The sequence below is a fragment of the Gadus macrocephalus genome, chromosome 14, assembly GCF_031168955.1.
Source record: "Gadus macrocephalus chromosome 14, ASM3116895v1".
Lineage (NCBI taxonomy): Eukaryota > Metazoa > Chordata > Actinopteri > Gadiformes > Gadidae > Gadus > Gadus macrocephalus.
In genome coordinates, this window is record NC_082395.1 from 7795969 (window position 1) to 7813941 (window position 17973).

At 43.1% G+C, this 17973-nt stretch overlaps 1 long non-coding RNA gene across 1 annotated transcript; it reads left to right on the forward strand.

Moving 5' to 3' along the window:
* Positions 1 to 372: 372 nt before the first annotated feature.
* Positions 373 to 4183, forward strand: LOC132472166 (uncharacterized). The gene is made up of 3 exons (XR_009529030.1): positions 373 to 451; positions 924 to 1012; positions 2565 to 4183. It is a non-coding gene; the product is annotated as an uncharacterized LOC132472166 (long non-coding RNA).
* Positions 4184 to 17973: the final 13790 nt, after the last annotated feature.

Sequence of the window (17973 nt, forward strand, 5' to 3'; positions counted from 1 at the left end):
GAACTGAAACCCTCACCGAAGACCCCCCCCCCCTGCTCCTTGACCACCTTGACTAAGCCATTGTCTGGGGGAAACACTGAACTGGTTTGTATCACTTAGTGATACACTAGGTAGTGAGTACACTAGGATAGCTGGGTTATCTCCAAATGGTAACTGAGTGTTTGCTCCAGCAGGATTGAAGGAGTCACTGGGGATGAAGATCACTGCTGAGGGGCTGACGACCCCCCCCCCCACTCATCTTTCCGGAGAAGGTATATAAATCTACAGCTGATGTGATTAAAGTTCTGCAGTTCAGATCCGCTGATAAATGGTCCCATACCGTATCCACAGCGTCCTCATGGTGCAGGCGGTCAAACCTCCACCTCTTTGAAGATACTCCGGACCTCGACCCGGAGCAGAGGACAGACCTAAGGCCTGCAGTCCAGCGGTCTAGGGACTCCATGTGGAACTGGTAAGATACTTGATTCACCATCTTGAAGACATTTTCATTTATTCAACAAGGTTAGTTTTGGTTGGCGGGTATGTTGCTTTGATACTAGGGGCTTCTTCCGTAACAAACTTTCTAGAGAATAAGATCTGACTTCAGCCAATCAGCGGGATGTCCTTGAACAAGAGCCAATGGCTGAAGGTGCTCAAACGCATTCTTTTGACTCGCTCCTCTACTATTGCTAGAATCAAGCGGGATGGCTATTTTGCTCCTTCTACTGACAAAATCAAGTCTCCCACATGGTGGCCGATGAGGGCGTATCAACTCGGGGCACATTGGAAATGTGATAAGAGCCTGTTTTTGATGGTTGGATCGTACACCTAAATGTTTTTACATCACAATATCGCCGAACCCATGTTGGACAATGCTTGTTTTCATCCTTTCTATGTTTAACTTTGATTTATCCTTACCTTTTCTTGTGATCCATTCCCCTTAGGTTCAATAAAGTTGACCTCTCCTTCAGGCGACTTAAAGGGAGACCAGATGTGCGGCAGCTGGGTGTCATGGTGCAGAGACCCAACGCTGGTAAATATTTACTTCCTCCTTGAACAGACCTAACGCGTCAAACGGCAATTATATAATCCCTCCTGATCTTTATAAAGGTCTGAAGACCAGTCTTTTCTGTGAACATCTCCACTGACTAGTGTGCTCTTAATTAAATTAAAGTTAATTAAATGCAGTAACTCCAATGCACCTTGAGGCTCGTATTGACATTTTTTTAAACCTGGTTCTCAAGCACTAGGACTGTTGCGGTCAGGGCTCTACAGTGCGCCCATTTCACTCGCATTTGCGAGTGAATATTTCGGCGTGCGAACGAGAAAAACAAAACAGGAGCACGCGTGCGAGTGACTTCTCCACAGCGCACTATACTGTGCGTTCACACCAAACGCGAAGGGACGAAACGATTCCATACAAAGCAGCTATTCCATCGCGAGACTTTTGCCCGGCACGGGCGAGCGCGTTCACGTGGATTTCAGGTGGATTGAAATATTTAAACTTTGCCGCGACATTCGCGTGATGACAGCCAATCAGCGTTCAACAGCGTGGGCACTGAGTGACGTGCGTTACGTAACAGCCAATCAGTTTTCAACCGGCCAACCGTCCCCTGCAGTGCAGTCCGGGGTGAACCGCAGCATGGAGGAGAAAGTGATTGTTGCCGTTTGCGACTCCCCGAGCTCTATATAGAATAGTATATAATATAATATTATTGTATTGTATATACAATATCACGGCCAAAAGCTCTGTGCTCCTCCGGATAGCCGTAGCGCGGGGAGCGCTACGGGAGGGTTTAGCAGGGTTTGTTTACCTACGTTGCTATGGTTACCAGTCTTGTGTGTTCCAACGGTTTATTAGGTATCTAAATCGCTGTCTAATCAATACTTCATTCACTGCCTCTTCCGTGGTCATTACAATATTATGAATAGACTGCGTGGAGAAAGTTAATGCTGTTATGGTAGACGATAAAGTCTACAAATTCAACCCCCGACTGGTTGAAGGATTTCGGGTGGCTAGTTTATGATGCTAAGTCATGTTCTGTACATTTTGTAAGGAAGCCCCATCGGCAATGGCAGGCTCCTCTCTGTTTATAACGGGGAACCCTAATCTGAAACGCGATGCTGTGGTGAAACACATCGAGTCCACTAGGCATTCTCGCTGCCCGATTTCTATATAAATCACACCCAGCCCAATAACCCTGGTACGGTGGAAGCCGAAATTGGTGCTGTTTTGTGTAGCCTGAATGTAATCTTGTCTATTTATTTGTCTTAATTTTGCTTTAGTAAGTGGGTTCTGTTGGTGTGTGCAATTTCTGCACGCTAATAAATGTTCTAAACAAAAACCTATTGTGCCCCCATTTTTTTTCCTGTGCTCCTAAATTTTTTAACTTAGGGGCACGAGTGCTCCTGAAAAAAAAAGTTAGCGTAGAGCCCTGGTTGCGGTATATAAATGCTTGTTTTTTCTCTAATTTAAGTCTATGAAATCAAATGCTGATTGAGACCAGATGGGGCTGCTCCTGCATTTATAGACATTTGATTGCCCTTGAAACTGATTCTACTTTTTGCATCAATTTACTTCACAGCACTGAACTACACCAGTGTGTCCTACTCCCCATAAACCCTGAGGATCCCTGGCTACACATCACATTAATCCACACCCAACATTAACACACATTGCACACTCTATAGAGCGTGTAAGTCCGCCCCTTGCGGTGGGACCTCGTGAGATATGACTGGGTTTCAATGGAGAGAAAGTAATTATTTTCTCAATTATGTTGCACCACATTTTGGGGGAAGAATGTTTGAATCAGTCTTTGTCATTTATTTCTGTACTCCACATCTGTAATCCCAGCTGTTGTATTTTAACACGGTAGCTGGGAACCCTCTTTATAGGGAGCGGCTAGAGGGACGAGGCTGGAAGCAAACCTGAGCCTGGATCTTAACCTTCTTTCTAAACCTAATGCCGCAATTTAACCGCAAATAAAGTGAGGCCTAAAGTAACTTGACTCTCTTACCTAAACTTGCCTGCTAAACTCGCTTGTCTAAACTCGCTTGCATAAAACCTAAACTTGCTTGCATAAAACCTGAACTTGCTTGGCTAAACTCGCGTCGCTTGCCTAATACCTAAACCCGCTTGCCTAAACTCGCTTGCCTAATGCCTAAACCCGCTTGCCTAAACCCGCTTGCCTAAACCCGCTTGCCTAAACCCGCTTGCCTAAACCCGCTTGCCTAATACCTGAAGTCGCTTGCCTGAAGTCGCCTGCCTAATACCTGAAGTCGCTTGCCTAAACCCGCTTGCCTAATACCTGAAGTCACTTGCATAAAACCTAAACTCGCTTAGCTTGACTCGCTTGCCTGTACTCGCTTCGCTAAACTCGCTTGCATAAAACCTAAACTCGCTTAGCTTGCCTGTACTCGCTTGGCTAAACTCGCTTGCCTAATACCTGAAGTCGCTTGCCTGAAGTCGCATGCCTAATACCTGAAGTCGCTTGCCTAAACTCGGTTGCCTAAAACCTAAACTTGCTTGTCCAAACACGTTACACAAAGTTAACCATCCATAATCTTTAACCCAAACCAGACTTGTCCCTGGGTCGCTCCACTTTAATTTAGAAGTTTCTTCTTTTACCTCATCTGCGTTTTGAGTTTCATTCTTTGAGGGCTTGAAGTGCTTTGGAGGATATTTGAACCTTTGTTTGCCGCATCAATAAACATGCTTTATCTTTACCCATTTTGTTTTGGATTGCATTTCTATGTGTAATCCGGCCAAATGTTCAGTGTCCTTGCATTTAATGTCTATGGTCTGACGATAATCTGACCTCTTCATGAAGCAGAATGTGTGTGAATGTTGTCCCGTGAGCTCCAGGGTCTCTGTGGGCCTGTCGACGTCTCTTTAGCAAAAAATTGAAAATCATTTTTGTGCCATTTTCATGTGTTCCTGAGTATTTCAGACCTGTGGTGTTTCACATGAGACCTTAATGGGAACTTTTATTTTTCTGCCTGCATACGTAATGCCTACATTAGTAGGGTGATCACACAATATTGATCATTAACCACCTCATTCTTATGATTTTTTTCGATAAGGATTACAAATCATGTAATTTATGAGCATATTTGCAAATGGCTCCAAATATCAGATTGTGTAAAAACTAATGAAATGTAACCTGCTTGATTTAAAGAAAATAAAACATCCAAATATTATAAACCTGTTTTGTGTTGCTCTCTTACCATGTGGAAATGAAACGGAGATAGATATGTTTAGCTCTGATTTGCTGCCTCCTTTTGGTGTGATGCTGGGATTTGTTTAATATACTATTACCATTTCCAGGATAAGTTAATAACCTAGTATAGCCTAGCCGGAAAAGAAGGGATATGGTGGCCTGGGCAGGCTGTTTCGGTGTCCTCTCAACATATTGTGAGCGGATTTGTGAACATTCTCGGTGAGGGAAATTTAATTGTAAACGTTAATTAACATGCAGGACCATTCAGCGAACAATTCACATATTTCTCACCAACAGAACGGTCACTCTTTGCGCTTCTTGTGATTTTAAAGTCCTGGCCCCCCCTACTGGAGTTCTTTGATAATTCTTGCCCGCGGTGACCTCGGTCACATTTCTTCCTCAACTCTCCTTTCTTGGCCAAGAGATCTGTGACATCTGTCTATCTGTCTCTCTTTCTCCTTCTCCCTCTCTCTGGCTCTCTCTCCTTCTCTCCGTGTCTCTCTCCTTCGCCCTCTCTCTGCGTGTCTATCTCTCCTTCTCTCTTAAGCCCACCACACACCGGCGCCGCGGTGCGCATTTTACTCGCGTCAATTGCCGCCCCTATAGCACCAATGCCCAGCTTGAGCCATTTCGTAACCAAAATCGGTGGTTACCGCCGATATGTTACTCATATAGATTACCGTTAGATTTAAACAGCAAAGATGGAGACATGTTAGAAGTCAACAACATAATTTATTGCACCAATTGAAAATTCCAAAAATACATGCGGAGCCGAAATGTACCGATCAAACGCCACGTCACAAGGCATATAATAGGCTACAATCTAATGATTCCATTGCTCTTGTGTGGGAGGTCGCTTTCGAGCTGCACTTGGTGTGTCCACTCTGATTTTAATTCAACCATCGTGGTTAAAATGTTCTTATATTGATCAATGACAGACATAGCCTACTCTACAAAAGTCATGCGGAGACCAGCGGGTGTCGGAGAATTTCTGCAGGCGTTTTTTGTTGCGATGGTTTGCCGTAAAGCACTGTAGGCGCTTCGGTGAGGCTGTGAGATGAAGTTCATTGTTTATTGGACCGTGTCTAGTTACAAAAATTCCTAACGGTGCACAATCGGAAAGTTGAGAGCGTGGTTTCTGCAGTGAACGTAGACTGCTGCGGGAAACTGCTGCGATGCGTTCCTGAACGCCGCACGCTTTCCCACCATCATCACACTGCCAAAAATATGCCGTCGTATGCACGCCTTTTTCGCGGCATGGTCGGCGCGTTTCCACTGCCCGAGGTTAATTGCCTGCTTGAGCTAGCACCCCGATTTACCCTCTCGGACCCTACACACATTTGCGGTTTATTTGGTTTCATTTTTAATCTGATGTAAATGCGACGGCTCCGGTTCCAGGGAGGTTCTTGGATAGAGGTGTTGCTGCGCTGTCTCTACAGAGACAACGCAGAAATATCATCATGAGCAGTTCTAAAGTGAAATCCGCGAGCTGCTGATCATGTGAGAGAAGGTTATGCAGTCACATTAAAAAATACCTTGAAAGATGGTAGGCCTACGATCTACGAGAGACGCAGAGGAACTTTCCTTATGAGGCTTTTGTCGGGATAAAAAACAAGTGCTCAGCAAAATGAACAATAAGTTGACTTTTTGCACTTGTAAATAGTTAATTTCGTTTGTAGCCTTTACTCAGACGTGAACTCATTCTTGCATGCGGGTGTCCGGCTTGGCAGTGTAAAAAGGCCTATACATCATCCTGCCCAACAATATGGGCAGGATCTAGACCAAGCTCTCCTAACCGGGTCAGCAATAGCCGGGTTTCAATGCCCATAATCTGAGTTTGAATGCTACTGAATTAATGGAATTTTGCATTTTTTGTTTTACATCAAAGATTCTAAATTGCGCGCCAATCAATGAAACCTTATGCGGAATCAGATAAAGTCGGCTCTCTTTGCTGCACATTAAGATAAATGTAGTTGTCACACAAGCTATTTTTGTAATTATTTCAGGGGGGAAAATGCCTTGAAAAAATTTAGTAGTGCGTTCAGGATAAGGACTCATGTAGCATATGTCAGCCTAGGCCTAATCAATTGTGTTTTAATATCTTTAGAATTCATATTATTGCAGTCTAATCTTTTCGTAGGCTATTCTGTTGATGGCCTTGATGGGGAGATATTTTAACGCTTTTTAACCCCATTTTCCTGCATCATTCCTGCGTCGCCCCCTCCTACGGAGCCCATTTCAGCACCCTGTCAGTAGACAGTTACAATCCTACGAACGTCGTGAGTGCAGTGAACGCGCGTTCGAAGTGCTCCAAAGAAATTTACGATGGCTTGCAAGATCCATCGTGAGAATGATCGTACGAGCATCGTTGTCGGGAAACGGGGCCCGGATGCCCATGATCCTCTGTTTGTGCTTACATTGATAGATAGATTTTGGCTCTTATTATGAATATTCATGACATGCAAACATCTCGCCTCTGCTAGGCTAACGGCACTGTCCGTAACACACGCACGCACAAACATAGGACAGGAACACACACACGGCCACGGTGGAGAGGTCATCTCTCTTATGACGTCACAATGACCTGCATAACGTTGGAATTTTTTTTCTAAGAATCTTTAACTTTGCATGTCTACTGTTGCCCACATTGAAAAACGCTTCTGAACAAAAGACATCGCTCGACGATTTCCCTCTGATTATTAATAAGCTTATTCTGTCTGTTTCTGCAAGGAACGAACGGAAATCAAAGGTATGTTATGGTCACTTAACGAAAAAAAACAAATGATTTACTAGGGAACGGGCTGTTAAATAGGATTCATTTGTTGAGTTTATAGGCTCTGTCGTATGTGTGCGATCGTTTATGTCACCATAATGCAAAATTGCATTATGTCAGCACTTTGAAGTGGGCTATAGACCGAATTTCACATAAGTTCAGGCACTGACTGATATGACCATACTAACTGTTATACCGACTACTTGTACACAAGGAACCATTCGATTTTACTGTATAGATTTAGAGAAAATGTCACTGACTGATATGACCATACTAACTGTTGTACTGACTACTTGTACGCAAGGAACCATGTGATTTTACTGTATAGATTTCGAGAAAATGTCATTTGAAAAACATGCACATGCATATTCTTGCCTTTACAAATTGCATTATGTCAGCACTTTGAGGTGGACTATAGACCGAATTTCACATAAGTTCAGGCACTGACTGATATGACCATACTAACTGTTGTACTGACTACTTGTACACAAAGAACCATGTGATTTTACTGTATAGATTTAGAGAAAATGTAATTTGAAAAACGTACACATGCTTATTCTCGCCTTTGCAAATTGCATTATGTCAGCAATTTGAAATGGGCTATAGACCGAATTTCACATAAGTTCAGGCACTGACTGATATGACCATATAACTGTTGTACTGACTACTTGTACACAAGGAACCATGTTATTTTACTGTATAGATTTTGAGAAAATGTCATTTGAAAAACGTACACATGCATATTCTGCTGGCCAATGGAGTCGAAGGTCCGCACTGGCGGCCAACTTGCCACAGTCAGCTGTTCACCCATAACACTGTGTTGACTTGGTAGTGGTACATGTACTTTTTAAATAACCTTAACCCCCTTGCTACATTTTCAAACGGTTTGTTTTGTTATAAACATCAGAGATGTAGTTACGGCACTGCATACTTGATACTGATGAATAATTATGTTAGATTCTAAAAAAATTGAAATGTTCTAAAATAGGTTCAATATTATAACCACGTTAATAAAGTTTGTAAGAAACCAAACCGTTGGTAAAACGGTTGAAAATGTAGCAAGTTATGGTTATTTATAAAGTACATGTACCACTACCAACACAATGTTATGGGTGAGCAGCTGACTGGCAAGATGTCCGCAAGTGCGGACATTCTAGACGCCGCCGTAAGACAGCTAGTGTTCTATGTATCTACACACGTAGGTGAAGGGTTTTATTTTGAAAACGTTGCGAGATACCACCCAAAGGCTGTTTAGAGTAAAGGCGCACGAAGATTCTGTGTGACGGCTGGCTTAACCGCGGATGAACGAATGGCGGCTCACTTGACTGCAGTTTTTATTCCGCTATTTTTTTTGATGATCCATCCCACAGATTCCCTGTGGAGATGACTAGCTCGCTGATAGGCAAAAGTCTGCTGTGAGCGCCTCTCCGCAGCTGCTAGAAAGCCGAGTAGTCAGCAGGATCCAGCGAGCTTCACCTGCTTTTAGCCTTGTACTATTCCCCCTTCATCCCTTCATCCCTGTAGAACCCCCTGCTTGGCTAATTGTCCCCTCACTAGCCTGACTGTTCGCTCTCATTCAGAGCTTGTGCATTAGGTCCTTAAAGGCAGCCTCTTTAGCATGCGTGGCTTCAGTACGGGTGCGATCCGACAAAACCCTTTCAAAAGGGCCCCTTTCTTGGCTGAACTATTTCCCCTGTGCAATGCCACAGCGCTTGGTATTCTTTGATTTCAGGCTTTGCAAAGGTAACTGAGGAATGGCATGGAGGAAGGAGTGAGTGCATCCAGCGCCATCGACAGACTACAGCCCAGCCTAGTGATGGACTTGTAAGACTCGGTTGCCTGGGAGAGCTTGCTGTGAGAACACATTGCTTCTGACGCTCTGACTTTTCTCCCACCTGCTGTCGGGGAAATAAGGAAGGGAAACACAAGGGGGGGGGGAATGAAAGCCATGGATGCTTATTGAATACATAAATCACATCCGTGGTTGGAGGCCATGTTGTTTCACTGCTAATGGAGCACCCCCCCTGACTGTTCGGTAAATCAAAGGGGAAGACGTGTTCTCCATATTCGGTCCAGTCGGTAGAGGCAGCACACCTCTCCCGTTGGGGAGGAGGGGAGGATGGGGGATTCTTTCTGAATTTCTCAGTAGTTGGAGCTCTTATTTAACTCGCTGCCCTCTGCTCGCTCCATTCTACCTCCTACCTCTGGCCTCTCTGAGTGAACGGGCAACTCTGCACCGCCCGGGGTGGGGCAAAGTCCTTAATGGAGCGAACCCTCGCCAAAAGTTTAAACTACGCCGGAGGAATCCAAATGTTCTCATCAGACCTGAAACTTTACAATTACTTCCCTTACACACGTTTTGGTCTATAGTTGATCATTCTCTGTAACTTATTCTGTCAAAGTGATAATAGTGTCGTAATTTAGCAGCGGGTTCACGTGCCAGTGCAGGGGATTATATACTTTTTTTTAAAGGCAGCGGTCATTTAATTAGCCGCCCTGATTGCCGTCACTGCCGAGTGAAAGTAAGAGTTATGACGACAAGGCACCGTTCCACTCTGCTCTTTATTTTATTTCTCATACGCTTCACATTTGCGCTGACCCTATCCGTCTCCCTGCCGACCACGGACCGTGGCGACGTTCCCTCGGCTTCCCTCCACTTGCTCCAAGTGCTGGTGCCAAAGTCCCTCCACTAGAAGGTGTTCATTAAGGTGTGCGTGGGGTGTTGGGGTGTGGGGGGTGGGGGGGGACCTATTGGACTCTGACTCCTAATCACACGATATGAAGCCAATATTCTCTCCCTGCTTCCCCCCACTTCAGGACCAGCATCCCCCACCACCACCACCCACTCCTCAAATCGGAGGCCAAGGCTGTGTAATTATCTTGGAGAGGAACGGCGGCTGGAGGCGTCGGAGGTAAGTGCTGAGCCCTGGCAGCCCGCCAGTTGGCATCTATTGATCTTCGATCCTCGCAAGCTTCACCGCCTGCGTGATGGCGGCTCTTAATTAGCATGGGTGAGGGTTTTCAGCTGCCCCATACATGCGTGACCATTGACCTGCACCTGAAATCCCCGTCAATCAGATCCCCTCAGGGATAACCTCCCGTCCCAGCAGGTGTGACTCGGGTGGTAGTTCGAAGTCAAAGGGTATTTTCTGTGTTCAGAAGGTGTTACGGTGCGCTTGTTATCAAGGGGGTCCTCAGAGAAGTCTTTCAGCCATGTAGGGTCTTAAACCCTTAACCATTAATCCTTACTGACCCAGTTTGTGATGCAGTGTTTCAAACCCCAGGAGACATTTTCTTCTAAGAGTTTTTTTTATGGCGGCTACTTTACTAATTGGAGGAACGTGGTTGATAGTTCAATGTTAAGAACACCATATTCAGACAAACGAAAGATACACAACAGATATATTGATACGTTCAGGATTTAATGTATCTTTGAGGGAGGTATATTCCTCTCACAAAAGTTTGTTTCCTTTCAAAGGGAACTTTATCTTTGTTATTTGGAATCAAATACCATAGGTTTTCAGATTCTCATTGCTACCTGTAAGCAAGTAAACATATGAACAATTTCAGATATCAGAGTATTTTCTTGGTAAAAATCTTCTCATACTCCAGCACAATGTTGCCAGATGATCACAATATTGACTTCTCTTATCCCCCCTAACAATACCGTTGCAGATTAGGTATTAACCACATTGTTTACGTGTGGAAAATAACAATAGTAAACTAATCATACTTCTTCCTACAAGTCTGGCACCACAATCAGCACCATAATTACCAACATTGTACACAAAGGCCAATTTCGCTCTCTTATGTGTTGTTGCAGGATACTTTAATTCATGCCAGTAATTTGATTTCTTTGCCGGGAATAGGTGTGCACAATAGGATTTATTATCTACCATTGCTCCTAATTTATACCCTCTTCAACTGGCTCTTTTCAGAGTTTCTTTGGGGATTTTGTGTATTTCACCAGAAATGTCAGACATTTTAGTCTCTAATTTAGGGTTACAAAGGGAAACGCTTGCTCTAATCACCTGATATTACATATATCTTGTCCAAATAGTTTCCTTTTCTGAGTTTACAAAGGACAACAATATTCTTTTAGGTGCAATTTCACCTTGCAAAGACTGTCTGCTTGTTTTTTTTTATCTTTGTCAGAAACAAATGAAACCACTTGAGGAGAAAAGCTATAATTTAGGAAAGAGTAATGGTGTGTGTGTGTTGGTGGCTCTGTTTGTGTTAAATCATGCTGCAAGTCAGTGTGTGTGCAAGTGTGTGTATCTTTGTGTTTGTGCGTGCACGCATCTTGAATGGATGTGTAGTACGGAGTACGAGCTTGCAATTGTATTTTGCGGTAGATTTGTGCCGACATAGAGGGGCGTCATGGAGACAGACACCACACCACTTTGTAACGCTGCATAATGTCAACTCTGACACAGGCTCGATGAACAGGCTATTGGGCTGGAGTTTAGTGCACATAAAATGCACATAGACGTGACCCTGCTGTCTGCCCTTGAGCTCCATATAAATTGGAAACCTCTTTAGCCCTTAATGCATTATTTTTCCTCTGTGGCGGAGAAGGAAGGGTGACATCTCATTATCACAAAGCTCTGGAGTCCTGCAAACGAGACAGCTCCTCAGGACGACCACCAAACTCATTTAAGATTTGATCGCCAATCTATCACATATGCATCTGCAGAGATTTAGCACTCAAAGCATGGACCAGTAAACCATTACTTTGAAATGCAGCGTGCACCGTTTTTCCATTGGAGCTTATTGACAGCGAAACATCCATCTCCAGCTAACTTCTGCAGACTAACCGTGATTAAGTTTGCTTATTTATACCTTTTATTATTGGAAATAAAATACAAATAGGATTTTGTACAACGTAATGTGACTGCTTTGTCCTGATTTTGGCATTCATGACTTTCATTTATCTTTTTCCAAACTCATTGAATTAGAAAGTGGTGGACATTGACCATGTTTGATACATATGGATAATATTGTTCTTTGGCTCATGTCATTTCTTAGTTCCCATTTAATTTCATCAGTGGGTTCAATGCAGAGCTCGATGCAAGGCAATAACCACTAATTAATCACAGGGGTCGGGACTCTACTGCCCTATTGTTCCAGCAGTGACAGCTTCTCTCTATGAACAGCCTTATAATTGTTAGGTGATGATAGTGTGGTGGTGGCATCTCCAATTCCGACAAGTAGTTAGGCCTTTAAGTTCCCTAGGGAACATAGGCCATTGATGAAACCCCTCCATCCAATTCCGACAATGTTGTTCTCAATGTTCTGCCATCACTTCCTATTCAGATGGGAAAAGACAACATTGGGTGAAGCCGATCAAATATCTTTGAATGATTGATGCTTGGAGCGAATTAACTGTGAACACATGCAAAGACTACCGTTGCTCTTGATGTGAGCCATGTAGTCCGGAAAATACTAGTTAGTCCTTATTGACTTAAAAAAATATTGTATGCCTCTCTCAAGAGCATAAGATGGAGAAGGTGATTTTTGTTAAATTGTTGCTGAAAAACTTAAGGCTCATTATGTAACTCCGTCAGGAGAACACAATCCAAACAATCACACATATAATGGGGCTTTGAAAGCAGGCTGCAAATAATCACGTTGTGTCTCATCCCTCAGGGCACAGAACAAGGTATTTACCCTCCCAAAAACGTAGAAATCATCAAACAGCTCTGTGTGTGTGTGTGTGTGTGTGTGTGTGTGTGTGTGTGTGTGTGTGTGTGTGTGTGTGTGTGTGTGTGTGTGTGTGTGTGTGTGTGTGTGTGTGTGTGTGTGTGTGTGTGTGTGTGTGGGAACCGGTCTCCATTAAAGTCAGTTCTGATGTTGAGTTTAACCAAAGCATTTGGTATTTGTACAGCTTCAGGAGACTACTCCATGCTACAGACCCCCGCCCCCTCTTAATAACGGCCCCTATATCTGCCTTTGTCCATGACGGACCCCCATTTGTGTCCAAATTGTCTACATGTGTATGATAGAATTAATGCTACTGAAATCCTTCTCCCGCGCCACCTTGTTCTCTCCGGCTGATACAGGATAACAACTGATAATACCTTTCCTTTGACCACGGCCCTGGTGCTGTGTCCTCAGGAGAAGCAGTAGCAGTAGATTCTTCCTCTGATGCTGGCAACAGGGTCCCGGCTGTCCCCCAGGCTCCCAGACACTCTTGTTCATAGGACGGCTAGCCGGCTCGCTCAAGGCAACGGAGGCGTTCCAATCTTCACACTGAAGATAGCAGAGGGAATAGCAGCGCTCTATCACTCGCACACCACCGCCCAAACCAGCGGATAGCACAAGCTAGGCGCGTACACATCGTCACGGCTGAATAATGTAAAACCAGTAGGAGATTTGCGTCACATGAAAGGAATGAGAGTACGAAGAAATTGGAATACATAGAAGGAATTGGCATACTTTGAGGTAATGATATAAGCTCTGGAGGACTGGAGAGAGTACGTTGGATGTCTTTGTCCGTTGACAATCCACCACCTGCTGTAGTCATGTGTGGGACCACGTTTCTCTGAAATGGCTGTAGAACACACAGCCTAATTATTTGATGGACGGCAGGTTTTTGGCTTGCACTGATGAGCAGTGATGGACTTGGACAAATATTCGGCCCTGGCATTTAATGAAATGACTGGCCCGCTTCAGATTTTAACGTAGCTTGTTTATTTAATACATTATTTATCTTAGACCTAATTATGACTGGCATGCTTTTGACATAGCTTTTTATTATGTGTTAGGTTATTAGCGAAATGCATTGTTCTTGCATGCTGTTCTGATCTTTTCATTAGGCCGCTTGGCTGAAAGCCTTTCCAGTAATGCCTGTCTAAATGTAATTCAGACCACGGCAGCCTCAAAGCTTGGTTTCCCACGCAACATCAACTACATGCAGAGGACAAAATCCTTGCCCAACCATAATGACAAAGACAACACGAGAGAATCAAATGAAGAAAGGAAGAATATAGCCAAGAAAAAACAAGTCATTGTTCAGACACATACACACACGCACAAACATAACACATACACAAATAATACACGTACACACACACACACACACACACACACACACACACACACACACACACACACACACACACACACACACACACACACACACACACACACACACACACACACACACACAAGAATTAACACTAACACACACCCCTCACACACAAACACACAGACTAACACACACATATGCCTTAGTTTCTAACTGGCCCTGCATCTGCATGAAACGACAAAAAAAACTAAAAGAAATGACAAACCTATCCTGCCTCATATAGTCTAAAGATGACGCATCAATGCTGTTTTGTGCTACTTTCCCAATTCTTTAATCGCAGCATTTTTGGGTTTTGTCATCTGGTGTTTTATGGGATGACATTTCAAAAAGTTGTTCCGTTTTTTGTGTTTGAGCGCAGAAAGCGCCCTACTTAATTTAATTGAGGCAGTTGTTGGGGAAGAGAGAAAGCACAAAATCGCGTCGAGATCCATACCAGAAACAGCTCTTGAGGTTGTTTGACATGCATGTTGACCATGTGCTCAACATGTAGGCTACTCTTAACATGGCCACTGACACGATCACTCACACACCGAGGTGGTCACGGAAACTCACAAGAGTCAATTCCTAATTCCTTGTTAAAAAAATCCATATTTTCTTCTTCCTCCTGTCCAGGGTTAGTGTGTCGCATTTTCTACTTCGAAGGAACAGATTCACAAAACTTGCAAAATTCTCGAATGGCTTGCAAAATGATTACGTGCTAAGGTTGTAGGCTTTTGATTCACCATTCTGAGTTCGGCCGGGGGACAAAAGATTTCCTTCTGTGATTTCCATAGGGCGCTGTATGTAATCAAAAGCACACCATACATCATCTTGTCCTTCCCAAGGTATTTCCCAATAATCACTCAAACCACGTCTTTGCAGGTTGGACAGCTAGGAGAAATGGGTAAAATTTTGACCCATGGTTAGTGATTGGTCAGAGTCACGAACCAGAGCATTGTGAATCAGCATTATTCACGGATTTCAATGTCAACTGAAGGTCAAGCTAAAAGAAGCCTTTGTGATATTCTTCATTAAATATTTTTTTCTGTTTACAAGATGAAACTGATCCATGTTTCATAAATATATCCATATTTATTGGAAAATTGGACACCTTGGGTTAACACTTTAACAAGGAACTTAAGTTGTAAACTGTTCTTTTGTGGAATATTCTCTTTAGTCTGGCAGAGTATATTGCCAGACGTCTGTGATCTTCATAAGATAAACAAGGTTCTTGTTAACTTTGCTGCATAGCAACCACAGCAAATCCTAGCACATCAACACATTGACGCATTGATCATATGTTAACAAAGAAACCCAACAGACATATTTTTCTCATTAGATGTATTTGTATCATGATTTCGATACGGTAATATTATTTCAGTACAGTATTATTGCTGTTACTAGAAAGCAAACAAATATGAAACGTCTTCAGCCTTACAGGCACACCCATATGTTTTGTGTGTTTTTAGGATTGTCAAGCAAGTCAGAAACAGTGTTACATATGATAGAAGGGTGTGATGGGGGGGGTGTTTGAAGGGTGTGTAAGAAGGATGTGATAGGACGGTGTGTTAGGAGGACACCTCCCACCACCTGTTTCCTTTATCCGGATTTCCTTTCTATGATTAATTTATAACATGTATTCGCCTCAGGACAGATAATTCACACCTTGCAAAAAAAAACACTAATTTGTATGAAGTAACAACCATCGCTTTTGCCTCGATAATTGTGTTAGATTTTTATCAGATTAAGCTGTCATCTAGCTCTGTTCACGAGGTCAAGCAAAGTGTCACATCACTCCTAATTTGCCCTGACATCATATCTTTCCTCCCTTCCTTAATGGGAGCTTGATTAGGCTCTTGTTTGGAAGTGCCAGTGTGTCCCCATTCACTTCTGTACCACACCTAGCTTGCAACGCTGCTCACTAATGGACAGAGCGACAGCAGCCTGTCATGTCTTGACTGATGACTTTCTGATTCAATTTCCAGTGGAATACGACAGGGCGGTGACTCCTTATGGGGAAAATGGATAATAGGATTTGTTCAACGATTGCGGATGACTCACAAACGAATCCCATAGAGATAGCAGGGCCTCGTGCACAATGGTTATTGCATTGTAGAGTTAATGTCCTAACCCCAAAGTATAATGATATTTCCTCTTTTCTTGTTGCAATTGTAATTCAGCAAACACTTACAAAGGATGAACTAATACGTGTTGATTCCAACACGCAAGGCCAATTTAAAAAAATGGGATGTTTTTTCAAACCACAGGGAAACGTACAAAAATAAAAAGGCAAGCCTTTGTTTATGCTTGGTCCCCGAAATGCGACGTAAGGGTAAAATAGCGAAACTTTCAGGCGACTTTTTCACAGTGATCTAATACAAGGCACAACACCTCCAGCTGAGGCCCGCCCGATGTGTGAATGAGTTTCGCTTCAAACCCAGCAGGAGAGCCAGAGAAACAAACAGACTACGTCATGCGGAAACTGCCCGGTGCACTTGTTTAATGTCCACCGTTTCAGAGGGCTGATCATGCCCCCCCTCCGCCACATCGTTCAAAGTTATTGTCAAATATCTGTTTAATTGCCATTTATAATATGGGTTTTGTTCTGCAATTTAGCAAAGTCGTTTTTTTTCTCGTAGGCCTAATGTTTTTTCTAATATATACCAAAATCTATTTGGTCAACCAACTCGTGTGGGCATGAAGTGTGTGAAGTAAAGTCACTTTTGTTATCAACCTTAAGTTCTACAACTAAAAAAGCAACGTTGGTGGGCTTCCCAGGACAAGGCAGTAGTACGTCAATTAATAATTGATCAGTGGAGGAGCGGCTCAAAATGAGTGAAGATTAGGACATGGTCGGTTGTGGGATAACGGCACATTGCTCTGAGAAGACACAGATAACTGTCACAGCAAAGGAACAACGCCCAATCACATGAGGCAGTGTGTGTGTTGTTGAGAGAATACGGTTGCCTAATTTATGCTTCTGTTTTGTATCTGTATTAATTTGAATGTCTGTATTATATTTTGCTGAAGGCATGACTCGTCTTTGCCTCTAACGGTTTTCCCCTTATTGCCAATTTGTTTTCGGGTTTTGGTTAAGTCAGCTTTAGTTGAATAGATTGTGTGGGGATAAATCAAGATAACCGAAATTAATGCTATTCTAGAATGTTGTGTTTATCTTTTATTAAAGCTAAAACCATGGATTGTAAATCTGTGGTTGGGATAGAAGATACTATCTTGCTTCTTATTAGATGTTAGTTAGATGCATGTGGATTCAACACAACCTCCAAGGTCTTCCAATGTATCCTGACTAGCTTCCGAAACCTGAGAGGGAGAGGGAGAGAGAGAGGAGAGAGAGGGGGAATGTCCTCATGCATCTCATTAATGGACTCACCTCTATAACCAAGAGGTTATCGATTCTATCAAAGTGTCACGGTTCAGGGAGAAAATGGGGAGAAACGAATTGAGGCTCCTATCATTTCTCACACTGCTGGCCAGCTCCAGTGTTTTGGGCGAGTACCTTTTAAAGACAACAGCTTTTGAGTTAGCTGCAGTGATCTGAAGGACACCAAGCTGCCTTGCATGGGAACAAAGAAAAACACCCAGAAAATGTGGATATGATGAAGGGTCTTGGTCATCTATTTTGCATATATTTATCCAGGCAATCGGCCTTGATTAGCAAAGCGCCAGTCAATATGAGCAGGGTATGATGAAGGGTCAAAAGGATCCTAATGTTCATCATTGATGCAGTACATACACTAATATACTAATTATCTTTCCAACCGCCTTTCATTTCACCTTTCCATTGATGAAGTCATTGCTTCCAGGCTGTGTACATTTCTAAGTCTTTTCTTCAAGCCGTACTCTTTTCTTTTATGTTTTTATCTGCATTTGATTTAGCTTTTCTCTTATTATTCCACAAGTAAAATAACACC